Here is a 21,420-nt window from a genome sequence, read left to right as displayed (position 1 = left end):
CCCTGCAAAAGGGCGATAACCTCGCTATCTCTGGAATTTGTATCGCCCCGTTGTTAATAACGCGCTACCAGGGCGATAAATACCAGAGATAGCATTCGATAATATAATTATCGCTCAGCACGGCCAGTGATAATTATCGCTGGCCGTTGTTAATATGCCCCTAAAGGTTTTCCTCCAAAGAGAACTTCATAATCTGTTTTTAATACATGTTGCATTCTTAAATGCACGAAAGCAAGCACTAAGTTTGAGATCATGCTCACCCCATCAATAATTAAAAGTTTCATCTTCTTCAGCACTCTTAACACTTCATAAGAAGCTTCTCCAGATAACTTCTGATATTCTTATTTATTTTCATGCTCAACTGGTAACAGCAGTAATCTATGCAAAGTAATTCTTAAAATAAATGTGAACCAGTAGTTTTTTCAAGATATGTGGTCAAAACTTTTAGAAAAAAACTTTTACCCGTTCCAGCATGACCACTGATGTACATCAGAATAGGTTTAAACGATGAACATACACGTTCTTTTTTTTCATGTAACAAACCATGTTCTATCTGTTCTCTCACTTGTACATATATTTCTTTCTGTTCAATATTTACTTGTTCTTCTAACTTTTCTAAAGTAATATTCTCCTCTTGTACTCGTTGCATTGCAATTTCTACTTCATGCATCGCAATCGCTGCTTCATTTTCCACTATTGGTTGTCCAAGTGGATCTTGACTAAATGAACCAGAACTTTGACTATCTTGGGAACTTTCATTAGCAACTTCAGCTGTAATAGGCTTTTCCTGTTCAACTTCATCATTCAAAATTTTTAAATATGTAGGGAAAATTGAACATGCAATGCTATCTTTACATGCATTAAAAGAATCTTCGTAGCAGTCAAAATCTCCAAGTAAATAGTAAAATTCTCGCTTGTCTGGAGTTTCACAGCTGAGTTTCTTGTGGTTAATAAAGTTACCTTTTGTGTGTTTTACTAAACATCCATGACATCCAACTACTGCATATTTTCCTTCCTTTAAATTCTGTTTAACATTTCTTTTGAAGCTGTAATGTTGAAGTACTTCATACAGACATAGCTGTTCCAGATATTGACTCCTTTTTGGATAGTATGTATCCAACCTATTAGTTTTAAGAATTTCTGTACAGTCTGGTTCATTTGCTGCTAAGTATTTAATTTCTTCTAATGATTTCAACACTCTGTTTCGTGAGCAGGCAAGACCTAAACTTACCCAAATGATCCCTCGTGATTTTGAATATAAACTTGAAGAGGACAAGCGGTCTGAACATTCATAGGATCCAATTTCTCTGTGGAAAAGCATTTTCAAAGTGAAGCTGTACAATTTTTTGCTAAGGCTCTTCTCTTGTGCAATTTCTTCCCACAATTGTTTCAGCTCGTTTTTATCTGATTTCGTTATACATGATGTTATGTAGTGTGCAACAGCAATTGAGTTGTCTGCAACATACTGGATGTCCATGTTTGCATTTCACATATTTAAAATAACTGGATTGTAGTCATTAATATACTTTGACAGTTCTGTTCTTTTCAAATTGTAGGTATTCTTTGGAGATTTGCGAGTTATTGTGTGCCTTACAGAAGAAAAAAAGAATTTACTCTTCCTTTAGAAATTACTGGATGTGGAAGTTCAAACCGACATTTGGAATAAAACTTTCCTTTGGACTTGTATTTTCGTCAGCAGTACTTTCCACAACGGTGACTTTAGAAATGTAAAACTTGCTGTCTCAAGCTTCTATCTCCTCCTTCTTTTGGAATCTCACATGTCACATACTGTTCAATAAAAGACAATACAATTTAATCTGAATAAGTTCAAAATTTAGGTGCATCCTTGATCCACAATAACATATGTATATCGCTTGGTACTCCTATCTCCAAAAGAAATCGGTAACTTCTCCAAGAAGTGGATTCTTTTAATTGCAGATGAAAGACATCATAGCTTGAAACCTAAAATTAAAATATCTGCACACATTTACAGGATCGAAAGAACACAGTTCTCCAGGTGTCTTCATTTCAACATTCTTTATATTGGAATTTGCTTCTCATAGAAATTCAAGCAAATCTTCCCATGCATACTCTGCACAGCTAAGTGTCACAAACCATGTTGGTGTACCTACGTTCCGTAACATACACTTCTGTTCTCCATGACGACGATACTAATACTCATTTGTTCCTCGTTGACATGCCATCAAATTAATTAACTGTGCTTCTACATTTTCATCTGTTTGTTGATCTTTCTCCACAAATTCTTTCGCTAAAAGAAGTGATTCATGAACTCCAGTTTTAAGTATGTGGTTTACTGCATAGGACAGAGAAGACAGATCACTTTCGAACAAAAGGTGAAATATATATGAAATACACTGTCGAAATCTAGGATCTTCAGAGTATAATCTTGTTGAGCGATATTCAGAAGCTGGAATCCGAACAGGTGGTTCATCATATTGTCCACCTTCTCCAGTAGGAAACAGCTGTGGAAAGCAACAAGCCTCCAAGCTTTTCTCCCACACACTCATTGGAGTTCCCTCTGCTTTTTTATTTGAAATAACTCAATGCTGTTTCCTATTACTTCTTTTGAATGTAGAGGACATATTGTGTAATGTTCATAAATCTCTTCATTCTTTGACTTGTCCACTTTCTCTATTTGACCACTTGAAATTTCAGATTCATCTTCCAAACGTATTACCTGTTCTTCCATAGTTACACCTTTATAATAAATATTGTTCTCCACAAGATATAACTTAGCCTTTTGATGTTTATTAACATCAACAAATTCTTGCCATATTTTCCGACTCCTTGTTGGCACTCCTTTTACTAGAGTGACCACTGCTTCATTTTCACCTTTGTCTCCACCAACGATTTCAATATGTTTCTTAAAATCCAAAGGTAAGTACACCACTCAGCCCTTTCTGTAAGTCTGAAAGTCTGTTAGTGGCAGTTTACCTGTTTTAGGTTCCATGCGAATTATAGTTTGAAATGGTTGAACAGATTGTATTAGAACTGCCTCATATGTATTCAAATCTGCCAGTTCCTCTGGAATAGGTACTAATTCTAACTTATTATGTACTACTCTAGCGGGCATTTTGTTCTCTTCTAATTTGTTATAACAATATCTACAAATACATTGATTACTGCCTAACTCAAGTCAAGTCAAAGATAGCTTTATTCGATTTTAGAGTTAAAATCATAAAAGCACATTAAAAATAGATACAATTTAAAATACAAAAATAGAAATCGAAATACATACAACTTAAGTACATCATGATCGGGGTATCTAACATAAAAACAGTCTCTAAAAGTTAGTCCATAGAAGATCTACACCGCATTACAAATTTTAAAAACGTAGATACGGCGTTAATAGTTATTTCATCTTCTAATAAAAGCAGCTTTAAATACGCAGGTCTACACTGCCGTAAGCCCCAGGTCTTAAGAAGGGGAATCAAATATTTCTTCCTTCCCCAGATGTAAAACTTACAAAATAGAACACAACGTATTGATGATTGCATTGCAAGATCATCGCAGGGACATTTAATTAAATTTGAGGACCAATCATTACTATCTGGGAATGTTATCAACCTATAATAGGTGCCAGTTCTCAATCGGGCTAGCAACATTCTGTCATAACTAGAATGATCAGGAGACAGATAAAGCTGCAAGCCAGGGCCCTGCACAAGTAGATTATGTTGAGTTACAGATATCTTACTTCTCTCCTCAAGCCATCGTTTGCTCTCCAGAAAGGCAAGGCAACTTTTTTTAAAAGCCTTTCTGGAGATCGCGGATAGCGAGCAGGGATTATCAAAGAAGGTTGGATGCCCCATATTGGTCATAAACTCCTTTATATAAGAAATCCCCTGAATGTCTTTCCATCTCTCTAATTTAAGGCAATCAATCAAGATAGTTCTATTAAAAGCAGTTTCCTCTGAGGTCCATATCTTATGCCATAAGAGTAATGGGTTGATTTTAATAAGATCCGAAATATAAACCGAATCCAATTCCCTATGGCAGATATATGTGGAGGTCGATTTGGGAACCGCTAACAGATAGCGCAGGAAAATATTTTCTTTTACTTGAATTTCCTAACAATCGGCGATACCCCATATACCAGATCCGTATAAAGCAGTTGACATACATTTGGACTTATAGATATCCATTAGAATACGAACAGGCCTACCCCCCAGTTTATTAGCAAACTGTCTTACTGCACCTACGGCACGGGCAAATGCAAGATTCCTAGCCCTAATCGCTGCTTTCCAAGTACCTTTTTGGTTAAAAACAATCCCCAAATATGAAAAAGTACTTGTAAGTCCTATCTTAGACTTTTCAATAAAAATATTACAAGAAAGTTTTTTCTTTGATGAGCAGCACATGGAGAAAGTTTTCCCTATATTTATTTTTAGACCCCTAGAACTCATAAAAAAAGAAAAGCTAGTTAATGCCTTTTGGAGGCCCATTTGAGTTCTGGCCATGATAACCGCGTCATCCGCATATAGTAGGATGGGAACCGCCGTGCCATCAATTTGAGGATAGTCTAGTTCTTGTTTAATTAAAAATTCTACCACCTCGTTTATGTACAAATTAAAAAGGAAAGGTGCCAGAATACAGCCCTGTCGAACGCCTTTCATTATTGGGAACTTGTTGGTACACTCACCTTTTTTGCCAAAACGTACCTTTGCCCCTGCCCCTCTGTATAGTTCTTTGATGAAATTAAGAATATTTAAATCTATACCCAAACCTATTAGAGTGTCCCACAAAACCTCATGGTTCAAACAATCAAAAGCTGAACTAAGGTCAACAAAGGTCATAAAAAGGTTGCCTTTTTTTGCCACCATGTATTTGCCAGTTATTAAGGCTAAGTTGAGTCCTTGTTCAATAGTACCTAAACCGGCCTTAAAACCATACTGAAACTTAGAGAGAACATCGTTTTCCTCAGCCCACATGTGTAATCTATTTATAATGATTCTACCTGCCACTTTCATCAGAGAATCAAGTAGGGAGATAGGCCTATAATATTTGGGATCATTTCTCCCTTTTTAAAAATAGGCACCACTATGGCTTCCTGCCAAGTCGGTGGAAATCCCCTAATGTTAAAACTATTTAACACATTGGTCAACAATGGAGTCCAAAAGGAAATAGTATCTTTATATATATCAATAGGGACCCCATCGGGCCCGGGGGCTTTATTTCTTGCACTTTCAAGTAGAGCTAGTTCTACTTCAGAGGCAGAGAATGAAATCCTCAGAGGGAATAGAACAGAAGGAATAGGCTCGATGACAGCCTGCTGATTTTGGGGATTAGAGTTTATACTAAACAAAGCATCTTTTTTATAGAGCTCGGTGAAATGATCCACCCAGGCTTATTCTTCAATAGCGAGCTCTATCTTATCAGAATTCCTTTCTACGAAGAAGGGAGCATTAACTGCTCTCCAGAAGGCAATGTTATCTCTCAGGGAGCTATCCTTTACTAAAGCATTCCACGCATTCTCCTTCAGCTCCATTTTCCGTTTATTTAATGAAGCTTTATAAACTGCCCTAGCAGCTCTAACTTCTAGCATGTCTTTAGGTGTTTTCTTTAGAGTCTGCTTTAAATTGGAATGTGCTTTAGTGCAATCCGAGTTGAACCATCCCTCTGTTTTTTGTCTCGCCTCATCTCGTAATGTTCCTGTTAACTTTTTACCAATATATGATGTGATCTGGTCAAAGGCACAAATAATCGGACCAGGATCAGGATAGTCCTCTAGACAAATCTTGAAATTATTATATTGATCCATTATTATTGATCCATTATTAGATTCTGGAGAAAGTTTGTAGGGTCGACCTTATTCCATTTTATGGCATATCCATTTTGTCTTGCCAATGAGATAGCATGGCGAAATAGATTTTCAGCTACATTTGGGGCAGATCTAGGACTCATCTCAATGTCGAAAGTTGAGCTAATCGGGAAGTGATCACTCATCACGATGTCCAATGTTTTAAACGACAGGACATTACGGGTGTGAGTAGTACTAACCAAAGTGTAGTCTATAACCGACTGTAAACCACGCCCATTAAAAGTTGGTTGGAATTGAACCTGGGGGGTACATAGATCGTTTACAAAACCCAGATTCCAGTCAAAAATTAAGCTGTTAAAGATGTTTCCCAACGAGGTATGCTCAAAATGTGTGCATGGGTCACCAATTAGGTTAACCATTCCACATATGCCCGAGTTACTAAGAGGGCACAGGTGGCAATTAAAATCACCCGTCAAAATGATACAAATATTGTTCTGATCTTCCTTCGGGATGTTATTATATAAATTAACTAGAATAATGAGTCGGTTTCCTCCTGCAATCAGACAAAAAACCTGGTAACAATTATGCCCCCCTATAGTCTGCTGCTTTATAGCCAAATTGACCATATTAGAAATATAAGTACAAAGCCCACCAGAGCTTCTACCTCTCCTTGACTGGATTGCAGGGGAGAAATACGTACGGTACCCTGCAAGATGGATCTCGGCCTGTTCCCAGCACTCCTGCAAACAGATAACATCATATTTCTCAATTAGGTCGCAAAAGATGGGATCATTTACCTTATTTGATAGGCCCGCTATGTTCCAGGATAGGAGAGCCAGCTCCCCCCTTACAACATCTCCGTGACGCTCCACGTCAGAGGAATAGTCCGCAAACAGATTTGTTTCTATCAGGGGAGAGTTACTTTCAATATCTAACTCCGCAATAGGATGAAATTCTTTCGGGGCTAAAACACTTTTTGGATCAAGAACAAAAAGTGTAAACTTTTCAGGCTCTTGTTTGACTGATTCCTCATCAAGTACTTGGGGAATTTTTGGGGGAGCTAGTGACTTTTTGACCATACCCTCATCAACGTCCCTCAGGGGGCCATTTACCAGGTAATTAGAACTTTTATACAATTTATTAAGGCTGGGGCAGTGGTCAAGTGAACCTTTACCAGTCTGATGGAGTCAATCCACCATCTCTAGGCTGCTATATCGGTTGGAAGTTGGTATTCCTCTCCAAGTATCTCTGTATATTAGGTCCCTGGTGGGTTGCCTTCCCCAATCCCTTATAACCGCTCTTCTATCACGAGAGTCTACAGTAACCCAGTTACAATCATAAGGTGGATAAGAGTGAGATCTGGGAGGGTAGAAGAAAGATAGTCGTTTGGTTTCAATACTCTCATTGTTACATTGCGTCTCCCAGGAACAAATATAATCGACCGTACCCGGGTCCTCGAAATTTACCAAGACGCAATCACCTTGAATTGATTTTCTTTCTGGCCCCACCCATGAAACCCTGCGGACCATTAGAATCTTACTCGTCCTGTTCGGAGGGAGTGGTCGATTTATATTAAGCCAGTATTGGACCTTATTTTTTAATGATCCAATAGGTTCTTCTTTATCCTCCTTCAATTCAGGGACCCCCGTCAAAATCACCAAATAAGGAGATACTTCCGGAGGCAAATTAATAGCTAAGATCCCAGATTTAGGTCCCCAGTTATGATCTTTAGGTGTGTTTGACTCCTGTATACTATTAACAGATGGATTATTAATTTTTTCTATTGGATATTTCTCTGTCATGGCTGGTACCGTTCTATTTACTTTTATAGCGGGGGCTGGTGATTTAGCTATTGAAGAACCCACTATTAAATTTTTTATACATTTTGGTATCCCAATCACAGCATTTGATGCCTCGGTGTTAATCGAAGTCTTAGAGGAAGCAGCCAAGTCTGTTAACTGCATCTCAATCTTCTTCAATCTATTTTCTAGCGGGGTGAGATATGTTTTAAAAAGCTCCCTTATGTGCTCAAATAGCTTAAAATCAGACTTCAAAATCTCAGGATTTATGGAAATGGCGGGAGAGACCACAACACTCGACAAGTCCGATATCACGCTATCTGCACTTGGACGATTTTGGTTAAAACCATCCTTTGACTGCTGTTCAGTTCGCTCTACAATCCTGAGGGGAAGTTCACCTAACCCTTTATCCGTGGGGGCAATAGTTTTTTTAAAGTTCCTGGTCTTTTTTACTTTAGTTTCCTTTTTATTTTTCTTAGGGTTTTTAGATGTTTTTGGTATGGCCCCCTCATTTGCTCCCCTCGTCTGACTATTTATTGGGTCTTGTAACAATGGTTCTAGTACCAAAGGTTCTGGAACAAGAACCTGGGACCTCTCTGATTGCGAGAAAGATATGCATTCCGTCATTGACAGTGACAAGTCTACTACGTTTGGGGTACTATGTAAATCCGCATGTACTAAAATCGGGGGTACTTTATTGCTTTGTTGGTCGGGAGTTTTAGCTGTTGCAAAATGGCCCATAGAGGAACGCTTTGCTAATAATAAGTCTTGTGACACCCTTCGTTCCATAAGAGCAATCCCTTGATCAATAACTGAATTAGCTCTTACGATAAAGTTATCTAATGGGCCAGTAATATTGGTAACATCCTTGGTCCCCTTGCTCCTACTCCCTTGCGTAGTCGCCATTGTTGATAACAAGTAGTTAAGCAAATAGTTAAACAACCGAAAACTACTAGACAGCGGCAAAATACAATGTACAATAAGCACCACCCAACAATAGGGGACGTTAGAGGGGGGGCCCGGTCCAGTCTTACTCGGTCTGTAACGGGCTAGAACGGGCCCGCCCTTGGCCCGGGCTTCGCCCGGCGCGCGACCCGCGCACGTCCCGCGCCGCGTCACTGAACTCAGAATATATAGGTAGCAAAAAGCTGAAAAGGGAGTGTCCGGGAAGAGGCCGCAGCTGTAGCTGGTTTCACCGCTGCAGAGCCTCACAGTCCCTCACACCAAGGGCAAACACAAAGTTCTCTGACACAGTTCCAGAAACACGAAGAGTCGTCTTTTGACGGAAGGCGAAGGGGAGTGTCCGGGAAGAGGCCGCAGCTGTAGCTGGTTTCACCGCTGCAGAGCCTCGCAGTCCCTCACACCCAGGGCAAACACAAAGTTCTCTGACACAGTTCCAGAAACACGAACGGCACCCCTGCCTAACTCAAATTGACCTTCCACTAACAAGTACGTTGCAAATTCCTTCCATTTATCATTCTTCTTCTTTTCAGATTTCCAACACAAATCAACATTTCTAATTTGATTTTTACAATTAGTACGTCGACAACAAACATAGTTCGGAATTTCAGAGCACACTATCTTAAACTTTCCAATTTCTTCTTCAAACTGATCTATCCTAATCACTTTCCCATCTTCTTGAACATCTGTAATTGTCAATATTTCACTTTCTATGCACTGCTCTTCTGAACCAAAATATCGGAACTGAATGTCATCACACTTTTTTGTACATCTGATAAAGAACCGTGTAAAGGAGCTGTATTCAGTTCATTTAAACATAATGCAGGACGTTTTACATAGTACAGTTTCCAATTGATGAAAAACACTTTTACACACTTTTCATGAAAGACAAGCCAGAGAATGACCATGTTTCTCAGTATATTTTCTTACATTACATGGATCTAGCCATTGTAACAACCTAACACTTTTCAGTGTATATTCTTGTACCAAACATCGCTTTATAATAATAGATTCCTGTTGAATATGAATACTACAAATAATGCTACAACCCCACTTATACACAGGAGCTTGTGTGTGTTTCCCTTGCACTTCTTCAGCTATTAACTGTTCTGCACTAATACCAACCATTTCTTCTTTTGGAACAGGACAACCATTCTGAACTTTGTAGCAACGACCTCTAGTATCAACTGCAAATGGTAAACTATTTTCTTGGAAGTAACACTCTTCATTAAAAAAAGGTTCACTATAGACGTGTGTTTCCATTCTACACTAACAGGCACATGCATCAAGCACAAAACCGGTCGCAAACAGGCAGATTCTCAGAATCTGCCCCTTTGCGACCAGTATTTTTGCATTTGGAATGCATCATCCCAAAAGCACAAATCGCTATTTAAGGAATCTCAAAATAGCGATTCCTTAAATAGCGATAGCATTTAAGGAATCCCTAATTGAGATTCCTTAAATGCAATGCATTACAGTTTTAAAAATAGCGATTTCGCTATTAGCGTGAGCAAATTACCATGAAGCTGGACTTCATGGTAATTTGCGAAAACTTAGAAAAATGCACTTATTTGCATTTTTCTAAGTTTCATGTTGCGCACACACATGCCCTTAGAGCATGTGTGTATGCAACATATGTGCAGAGTTAACATACATGGGTGCAATAGGGTGTCATTTTGACACCCTTGCACCATCGAAATTGCGGGAGCAATTTGCGAGTACCTACTGGTACTCGCAAATTGCTCCCGCAATCTCTAATTCATTCCTATGGGCCTGGAGGCCCATAGGAATGAATGGGAAGACATTCCTTAATTGCGACTCGCAATTTGCTAGTCGCAATTAAGGAATTTGTGGGAATCGCTATTTCTTTAGCGATTCCTACATGCATAGGGTTTTGCTATTCCTTAATTGCGATTCCTTAATAATCGCAATTAAGGAATCGCAAAACCCTATGATGATGCATGTGCCTGTAAAAACTTTACAAAAGTTGCTTCTGTTCACAAGTGTTTTTTTTTTACTTTTGTCTTTCAGAATCTTCATTGTTTTATCCAACAGTTTCATCCTCTTCAAAATCAAAATGAATATTTTTTATTTTAATTTACAAACAGTATCCACTATGCTTTCAATATGCTGTTTCTGTTTCCATTGCAGCACTTTCTTTTTATATTTCCAACATCCTTTTTTTATTAAATTCTGAATTACTCTATTTTGAAAATGTCTTTGACAAATTTCTTGAAATTGTTTTTTGAAATTTTTTCTTGCATTTTGAAGTCGAAATTTGCTTCTCCTTACTTGAAAAATGTCATTTCATTAAGGTGCCGATTCCGATCCGGGTAAAAAAATTTGCGTACGACTCGTATCCGTATATTTTCACGTACGAATCGTACAAGCACCGTACAAACTGCGAAGTACGATTCATACGAGAAAAATACATACAAATTGCGTCGGGACAGAAGTCCGAGCACGCAAGTACGATCCGTACCGCCCGTCCGAATACACAACCGCATGTAAAAGGCCCCGTACGGAGCGAACGCTGTAGCACACATGTACACGGGTAAACCTGTGCCCGGATACGAGTCGTACAGCACCCCCTCACCCTGCACATGTCAGCACTGTACCTCCGTATGTCAGCACCGTACCCCCCCTCCGCACCGTACCCCAACACCGTAGCACAGCCCCGCACCTGTATGCGCCGCACCCCAGGCCCGTCTCCCAGTCCCGCACCTGTACGCCCGTACCCCAGGACTGTACCCCAGGCCCCCACCTGTACGTGCCGCACCCCAGGCCCGTCTCCCAGCCCCGTACCTGTACTCACCGTACCCCAACACCGTAGCCCAGCCCCGTACCTGTATGCACCGTACCCCAACACCCTAGCACATCCCCGCACCTGTACGCACCGTACCCCAACACCATAGCACAGCACCGCACCTGTACGCACAGTACCTCAACACCCTAGCACATCCCCGCACCTGTAAGCACCGTACTCCGACACTGTAGCACATCCCCGCACCAGTACGCACTGTACCCCAACACCGTATCACATCCCCGCACCTGTACACACCGTACCCCAACACCCTAGCACATCCCTGCACCTGTACGCACCGTACCCCAACACCGTCGCACATCCCCGCACCAGTACGCACCGTACCCCAACACCGTAGCACATCCCCGCACCTGTACGCACCATACCCCAACACCGTAGCACAGCCCCGCACCTGTACGCACCGTTCCCCAACACCGTAGCACAGCCCCCACCTGTACGCGACGCACCCCAGGCTCGTACCCCAGCCCCGTACCTGTACGCACCGTACCCCAACACCGTACCCCAGCACCCTCAGCCAGCATCGCGTAAGGACCTTACCTACGCGAAAAATACTCGTACAGAACCAGGACACTGTAAAACAGCTCAAGGAGGGTCAATTTAACTCGCACAACACCACAACACACGTCAACATGACAAAATACATCTCTATGACTGACCTGGCACATCCAAACAGGCAAACAGAGGCCCTAAATCACAACCACCTCAAATTCAAACCCAGCCACACCCACAAATGGACCAATAAAAAGGGCCCACACACACACAACCCATGAGCCTTTGCAACAGACCCACTGCTGACAGACCCCACAGACAAACAACTGCACCTTACTTACACCTTAACTACACCTTAACTTACACACCTTCACACAACCTCATTCACAAACACCCCCTCTTCACATTCACACACACACCGTCACATTCACACCCACACAACCACAACCATCCACACCCACACCCCACACCATGCCCACAGACAAGAATCCAAAGTTCACAAGGGCGGAGCTGGACCTCCTCGTCAACGAAGTCATCAGAGTCGAGCCACAGCTGTTTGGAACATTGGTCAGACAGACCAGCATAGCCCAAAAAACAAGCCTGTGGCAGAGGATTGTCGATAAGGTGAATGCTGTTGCGCCCATCCGAAGGACCAGGCATGAATGCCAAGCCAGGTGGTATGATCTGCGCAGGGCAGTCAAGAGGAAAATGAACGAGGAATACTCCCAGAGTAACATCACTGGAGGTGGGCTGCCCCGCAGACCCGTACATTACCATCCCTGGGAGGAGAAGGTGATGGCCATGCTTCCGCTGGTGGGAGTACACGGAGTCGAAGGAGTCACAGAGCCTGGTGAGTACACAAACAACTCACGTAACATGGGGGAATGGCATCCACACCACAAATACACCAAATGCATGCAACTTCCCCCAAGCCCTCACCGCACACAACCACACTAAAAAACCACGCTCATGCCACTAACGTCTCCATGCCCCATTCACAAATAAAGGCAATGCCATGTCCCAGGCCACACCAACCACAAACCCAAGACTGGATGTCCGGGATGCTGGGAGGGTGGGGCTCACACAACACATTGTGCAACTCAGAAGCAGACACCAATGCCCTCAGCCCATATGGCCTAGGTACATACCCATGCACCATGCCCAATGCACAGGGACTGGCAAAGTACTGACAAGGTAGCTGACACTTGGCCCTGCTGTATGCAGCACAAGGCCCTCCTGTGACCACTGTACACTCAAACACCAACTCCACTAGCTTCTAGCACAGGAACTCAAACTCCCAACAGCAGGCCCGGTCACACCCCCCTCACACAAGCACACACCCCCGGGGCAGGCAACGGATTTACCCACTCTCACAATGGACATGTGACACAACAAGACCAATCTATCGCCAAATAAGCATCCGACCCAAAATTCTACTGGTCAAACACTCAGGAGAACATACCAATCTGTCCCCCGCAACATACCCATCCCCAAGTGGACATTGAGAGGAATGCTAGGCACATCCAACTACCTGGAGGAACTGTGGCAACTTGAATATGTATGAAACATGGATGTGGCATGAAACAGCATTAACATTGTCTCTCTCTCACACACAGGGCAACGTCATCGACCTCCCCCCAACAATGGGGGGAACAATCACAGTCCCAGGCTCAGCGTGAAGATGATCCCACCGGCAGCGACGACTCTCACCACTCCGTGGATGACCCCGACCACCCTGGCCCCTCTGGTGCCCAAGCCCCTGCAGCACCTGCGTCAGGTACATCTGTGCCAACCACCACCCCCATTCCTGCCACAACCCAGGAGACACCTAGGAGCCCTGCTCGCACTGAACAACACAGCCAGTCTGACCAGGAGGGACAAGGTTCTCCGGGCACCCAGGAGAAGGCAGACAACCCCGATAATGCCATCCCTCAGGGGTCTCGTAGACCCGATGTGCCCACAACGGCAGGCCAGGCTCGTGTGGGCAGGGGTGGTGGGAGTGGAGGCAGGCGGAGGCGAGAACCCGACCAGGCAGCTGAGGGAACCGGTATGTCACACATACGCCACACCCTGGTCACATACCGGTGTGACACCAGGGGCATCAGCCAGGTAGTGTCGAGCCTCACAGAGATGAAGGGGACCCTCGACGAGATGAAGAACCTGCAGGCCGAGCAACATGCCAGTCAACAACAACACCAAGGACGGATGGAGGCAAGACTGGCTGAGCTCCTGTCGGTGCAAACGGACATGAGCCGTTCACTCCGTCGGATCGCCGACAACATGGGCAACCCTCCCTGTGCCACCAGGTGAAGACCACCACCAGCCACAGGGAGGGAGGAGGAGGAGGATTCGTCCGATGGAGCATCACAGACTTCGTCAAGGCCTGCATCTGAGGGTCCCCCCAGGAAGGTGGGTCGTCTACGGAAAAGACCGTGAGAGTCAGCGGACCATCCACATCTCCCAGGTCACCTGGCCTGGCACCTGGCCCACTGGCGCAACAGCAGCACCTCACCCAATGACATTCTCTGCCACATGGACTTGCTGGTCACAGTCTGACCAATGATGACCAACACTGTGGTCTGGACTCTGATGACTCCAACTGACAAGGATGCCATCTCCCCCTGTGAACTTTGGATTCTATGCACCCAGTAGAGCACCTTAGTACATCTACCAAAAGACTTACCCCACCAAAAATAAAATCTCTTTTTTTGTCATGAGATGTTGCTGTCATTTGGCATTAGTCCACAACATATGTGTGTGTAAATGTCAAACTATGCCTGAGTGTTGAACTAACTCCAGCCATCCATACCCTGGGAGCTGAGTCTGGTACAGGACACACATGGACATGGAGCACAATACTCACCTGTGATGGCCTCAAGCTGCTGAGGGGGGGCTTGCAATACTGTGCGGACAGACCTATTTGGAAGAGTATCATTAAGGCGTAGAGGTCATGCCTCATTTGGAGGTTCCCGGGGACGGAGTCCCAGGTATGTGTTCCCAGGTGGGAGAACTATGTCCTGCATGCTGGAGTACAGTGGATCTGAAGAATGGTGGCCAAGTCAAGGTTGGATGCACGGAGATGGCACTACGGGGTCTCGGATGACAGTGGTACAAGGTTGGTTTTGGGTCGGGGTTGTGGCCTGCCTCCTGAGTGTGGGTGGGGAGTCTGAAGGTCATCCTGCAGCACACATTGGTCCATTGAAGCTATCTCTGCTGGACGGTGATGTGGCTGGGGCGCCGGATGTTGCAGCTGAGGTGTGCAGATGCAGCCTGGATGTGGACAAGTGTTCCGGGAGTTTGGATGTGGCTGCCCCGTAGAGGGCAGGGCAGTATTTGACACGGATGTTGTCGTTGACCTGGGGGATGGTCCGTCTTTCCTTGGAGTGGATCTATCTGGAGATCATGTGCATAATGCAGAGGGTGATGCAGTCTGAGGTACAGATGCTGGTGATTACCATGGCAAATGTGAGCAAGCAATCCATAATGCACACCACCTTGTGTGCGTGGACACTGGGTGCTTGTGCGGGGCTTCTGCGGGTGGGACACAAGCAGTTGACACAGCTGTAAGTGGACAATCCTCAGATGTTGACCTCAGTCCTGTACAAGTCCAGCCTCAGGTGGCTGCTGTTCTGCCATTCATCAATGGATCTCATGCAATCTAGAATATTGGAACTGGCAAGGTCTGCGTCCTTGGTGAGGGTGAGGAGCACCTGGCTGTCAATGGCATACGAGTTGATGATGAGGTTGTGTGCGCATGTGATGGTGGAGAGGGGGGTCCTGGACACATTGTAGATTGACACGCTGAGAGATGATACCTGTGCCATGTGCCTCACGACGACAGCATATTTCATGCAGAAGCCTTGAGTCCTACTCCCATGGCCTTGGCAGGGTACAGAGCCGGTCGGAAGTAGGAGGGACATGACCTGGTGGGTGTGACAGGGCCTGGAAGGTGTGGCAGCGCTGTTTAGGCAGTCGGAGTTGCACACTCATCCTGCAAAGGTGTTGTGTGTGCGCTTAGTGTATGCCTGAGAGCAGGCGGGAGATGTGTGGATGGACATTGCTTGGAGGGTGGCTGCAACATCAGACTGTAGTGTGATGTGGGTCATGCAAGGACCTGAGGGTCGTGCAATGTGCACGTTGCATGTGCAGACGGTCCAGCCTTTGGCACCTCGTGGCCGCAACTGTGGCACAGACAAGCTGATGACAGCCAAATGAATGGGTTGAGGGAGGAAGGGAGGAGCATCTCTGATGTGTGTGTGTTGCCAAATCAGGAAACTTTGTGTGCCCTTGCTGCAGTGGCTGCAACAGCAGGCGGCATGTCCTGGGAACTATGCCACAATTTCCACACAAAGACTAGGATGTCAGAAAGGACTACTGCAACAGGTGTATGTCAAGGAAGGAGTGGCCGGTTTTCTATGGCACACCCAGAGACAAAGGATGCACAATCACCTAAGATGACTGACACCGGATCAGGAAACTGAAGGCAGAGCTGCGCACAGGAAACACACCCCAGAAGGTGTTGACGGCCCGTTGTGGGGACCAACATACCCAAACACATACACAGCCATGGCCTTCATGCACAATAGAGAATCAAATAAATGAAGAACAGCATGCAGGTTGCTCATCTACACATAGATTCATATGCACAATCCTTGACAACCATGCCAGAGATGGCACATGCACAGTGGCAAGAGACCTGCATTGACAGAGATGAGTCACCTTGGAGGCTGAGGAACACCTTTATTACTCAGGCTCACACCTATGGAAATGCATCAATATTAACAGACTCACAGATCTTTTGGATTAACATGTGGGACCTACACTGGATACCCCCTTCGCACCACAGATGCTGTATATCCATGGGAGTGGCACACAAGTGAAGAGGGTGAGCCAAACATCCCCTGCTGCACACAGAGAGGCTGCAATTCCCCATTGAGCCTCTTATGGGGATGTCTCGCAATATGTCCACCCAAAGCTACCTGTTACCGAGGGAAGTTGTACACACATTGATGCCTTCATCAAAATCCACAATCCCATAACAGATGACTGTCACGAAGTGTGACTATCAATTCATGTGAGTCATGCTACATGTCATGTGCCCCATGGTGAGTCGACATGTATGCATAGTAACAAAACATGCACAGGAGCAGTGCCCACACATTACAAACAACTGCCACACCCAAAATGCCTTGCTGCAATACTTACCCAAAGGAGACTTTTCACAATGTCCGTGCATGTAATGCTGATTCAGCACACGTTGCATTACTCATGAGGAATAGCAGGAGCACAACGATGCCACGAGCAGACAGCATGCGCAACTACCTGGGGATGAGAGACACACAAGAAGTCAGGGAAAACATAGTCATCCGTATGCATGGTCATGTACTCTACATGACTAAGGTGACACCATGCTACTTGTCAATTGAGTGTGTCAGCTAAAATGTGTGGAATGACATCAGCACTCGAGTGACACATCAGAACACACCTCAAAGTCACTTAGCATACAGTCAGCTGGACACACACATTGCAACACATGCCACACAAGGCTCCAAGTGTGCACACTCAGACCCAGGGACTCACCATTATGAGAAGAAGTTGAGTATGAGCTGACTCCGGATGTCCTCCTCCTCCTCCTCCTCACTTGCCTCGTGACCAAGGCCGTCATCCTCCATGGGTGGATGTTCGTGCTCATCCGGATCCAGGATGAGTGGCACAGCTTTCTCCACTGCCATGTTGTGCAGCATGCAGCACACGAGGAATATTTTGCAGACCTTCACCGGTGCATATGGGAGGGACCCGCCTGTCTTGTGAAGGCAACGGAATCGGCTCTTCAGAAGGCCAAACGTCCTCTCAATCACTTGCCTGGTCTGTCCATGGGCGTTGTTGTAACGGTGATCTGCAGCTGTTCTGGGGTTGCGGAGAGGCGTCACCAGCCATGGCATGTTGGGATAGCCAGAGTCCCCTACATGGAAACATCATGTAAAGAAGTGGGTCAGGAGATGCTGTCACATACTAAGATACCGCTAAATACTGGACAAACAGAGTCTACTCACCAACAAGACATGCTCATTCGTTGTGCAGCTGCAGCATAATTTCTGGCACCCTGCTACGCCTCATGATGTAGGCATCGTGTGCTGACCCTGGAAAACGTGCACAAGCATGGGAAATCAGCATGTTAGCAAGACACACCACAAGGGCAGTAATGGAGTGGTAATGTTTACGGTTTCTAAAGGCTACCTCCAGTGCCTGGGGTGGTACCAAAGCCACATGTGTCCCATCAATGGACCCAATTACATGGGGCATCCCTCCCAGGGCACAGAACTCACCCTTGATACCTGTCAACTGCTCACAAGTTGGAAAATGGATGAATTCATCCAGGTGCTCCAACATGGCTTCTAAAACATCATTCAGGACACGGCTCAACATGGTCTGGGACATGCCACCCACATCAGTTATGGTCAATTGAAATGTACCGGTGGCAAAGAAATATAGGGCTGACATCACCTTCATCTTGGGGGTCAGCGCAGTCGGATAACTGTGTTGTGGTTGGAGGTATGGTGCCAGCCTGTTTGTCAGGTCCACAATTAACTGTTGGTGGAATCTGTAGCGGCGTATGCAGTCACGTTCCCTCATGGCAGCCAAGTCTGGCATTGGTCGGGGGAGAGGCAGTGCCCTGCAGAAATTTGGAAGTAATAACGAAGATTGAGTACATTACTACACCAATGTCAATGAACTGAGCACATGTTCAACAGCTAATACACATATGCTACATACAGAGTCTGGTCTGTGCAATACATCCTGCACACGTATGCCAGCCAGGCGATACTCCTACCAAGAGCCAGCTACAAACGTGGATTGTCAAGGTCTACATGACATGCCATGAAAGTAGCTGTGGGCCAGTGTGAGTGAACAGCCAGACACATTACAGGAGTGACATACATCCACATATGTGCATTTGAAGGATCTTATCTCATACAGACAGCTGTCGGCAAGCTAGAGGCACAGGTCACATGTCATTGAAAAAGGACAGACCACACACCTTGCCATGAAGGGGTACATGCCAAAACTGATCACACAGACATTGAAACTACGCAGATATGTCCTCAGCTCGCAAGTCCCTGTTCGATGCATACAGACACACGTTACGTGTGATTCCACATGTGGCCTGGTGTGCGTAATAGTGTGACATGGGCATCTACACACAGACACATGTTGGATGCAGCTACAGCAGATGCAGTTGACAGAACACCAACAGCAAGCTCATGGGAACACATGACACACACATGACATAGTCACATCGTGGCACGCTGGTAGTTAGATGTCAGGTGTCATCATCCGTGTACCTGGCATCAGGGGACAGTTGCGGGTGTTGGTGACTGTGCCATGCCAGTGATGCAGTGCTTGACAAGTTAGTACTACATGCACACATGTTAAAGGTGTGAAGGGGAAGTGTGCCACATAGTGCCCCATCACACATGACATGAGTACACAGGTCATCACACAACTATTGGGTTAAAACATGAGGAGACATGTGCCACATCACTGCCTGACACACCTAGGCCCTACACATGAAGGACTACACTGACAATGACTTGATGTCCATTCCTGTGCGAGTCTGACACCTCCATTCCTTTCCTGTGTGCCTCCTATCGCCAGTGTAAGCTGTGAAACGCACCGTACACACGCTCTGAGGGCGTGTGTACGTTTGTATCACTATATAGGGGTTGGTCAGGGGTACGGGTGTGTGTACGGACCGTACACACGTACGTGTACACACTGGTCCTATCCCTATGGTTGTGTTGCCGTAGGTATACGCCATAGAGATACGGGCCGTACACATGTGTGTAGGGGTCGTATCCCTATGGTAGTGTTGCCGTAGGCGTACGCCATAGAGATACGGGCCATACACGCGTGTGTAAGGGTCGTATCCCTATGGTAGTGTTGCCGTAGGCATACGCCATAGTGATACGGCCCATACACGCGTGTATAGGGGTCGTATCCCTATGGTAGTGTTGCCGTAGGCGTACGCCATAGAGATACGGGCCGTACCCGCATGAGTACGGCCCGTAGCACTATGGCGTACACCTACACCAACACTACCATAGTGCTACAGGCTGAACACACGCGGGTACGGCACGTAGCACTATGGCGTACGCCTACGCCAACACTACCATAGTGCTACGGGCCGTACACACCCGGGTACGGCCCGTAGCACTATGGCGTACGCCTACGCCAACACTACCATAGTGCTACGGGCCGTACGCACGTGGGTACGGCCCGTAGCACTATGGCGTATGCCTACGGCAACACTACCATAGTGCTACGGGCCGTACGCATGCGGGTACGGCCTGTAGCACTATGGCGTACGCCTACGCCAACACTACTATAGTGCTACGGGCCGTACATATGCGGGTACTGCCCATAGCACTATGACGTACGCCTACGGCAACACTATCATAGTGCTACGGGCCGTACTCACGCGGGTACAGCCTGTAGCACTATGGCGTACGCCTACGCCAACACTAACATAGTGCTACGGCCGTACACACACGGGTACGGCCCGTAGCACTATGGTAGTGTTGGCGTAGGCATACGCCATAGTGCTACGGGCCGTACTCACGCGGGTACGGCCCGTAGCACTAGAGTAGTGGTGCCCTAGGGGTATGTGTGAAATGCGTGTGAAACGCACCGTACCTGTGTGGGAATTTGAAAATTACAATGGGGACACATAAGGGACAAGTATTAGGGCCTACATGCATGCTGGTTGTCATGGATACCCAGTTTAAAGATCAAATTTTTCTATCATTTGGCCTGGAAAAAGCAGTTGGCCACATTATACATTGTTGCAAGGTGGTTGTTGACTTGACATGATGCTGCAAATTTTAAAAAATGCTAATGCTGTCACTGGTGTATGTTTAAAGGGATTGGAGGAAACGTAGGATGCAAATGAGTCTGACCAATCACTCTGTACTCCTGTTACTGAAATAGCCCAGCAAGGCAGATATAAGTCAGCCAGAACCCATGAGAGGGAACTTGCCTGCACAACCTTTGATTCAACACCACTGCTGCTGCTTGTGATTCCTCTGGCACCATGTCGCGGACTGTGGAGAGGGCCCAGCCATTCACACAGGAAGAGAATGAGGCGTTGCTGGACGTCATCCTCCCACAGTTCCCCAACCTGTATGGTAGACCAGGGGTGCAGGTGAGTGCTGACTCCGCTACCTTTGACTGTGCCCCTTCTTTTTGTGACTGGCACTTCTGGCATTGTGTCCAGGTGTGACAGACATGAAATGTTGTTTAGAGTGGGTCCCGGGGGGGGGAATGGCTCATGTCTGTCATGCAGAGCATGATGTGGTTCATGTGTGCACTCCTCACTTGCATTGTGCTTACTGTGACATTCACTGCATGCTGCATGGCACATTCAGCATAGCTAATCCTCTTGGCCCTTCTTGTTCTATAGTCCTGAGGTGATTCAGTGTTCCCCCCATGTGACAGGTGACTGTACCCACAGATGTGTGTGAGTTGAGTGGAGCTGTGGTGAGAGTGTCCAAATGATCTGGACATTGATG

Source organism: Triturus cristatus, chromosome 2_2 (genome assembly GCF_964204655.1).
Source record: "Triturus cristatus chromosome 2_2, aTriCri1.1, whole genome shotgun sequence".
In the NCBI taxonomy this organism is placed as follows: Eukaryota; Metazoa; Chordata; class Amphibia; order Caudata; family Salamandridae; genus Triturus; species Triturus cristatus.
This window is presented reverse-complemented; position numbering follows the sequence as displayed.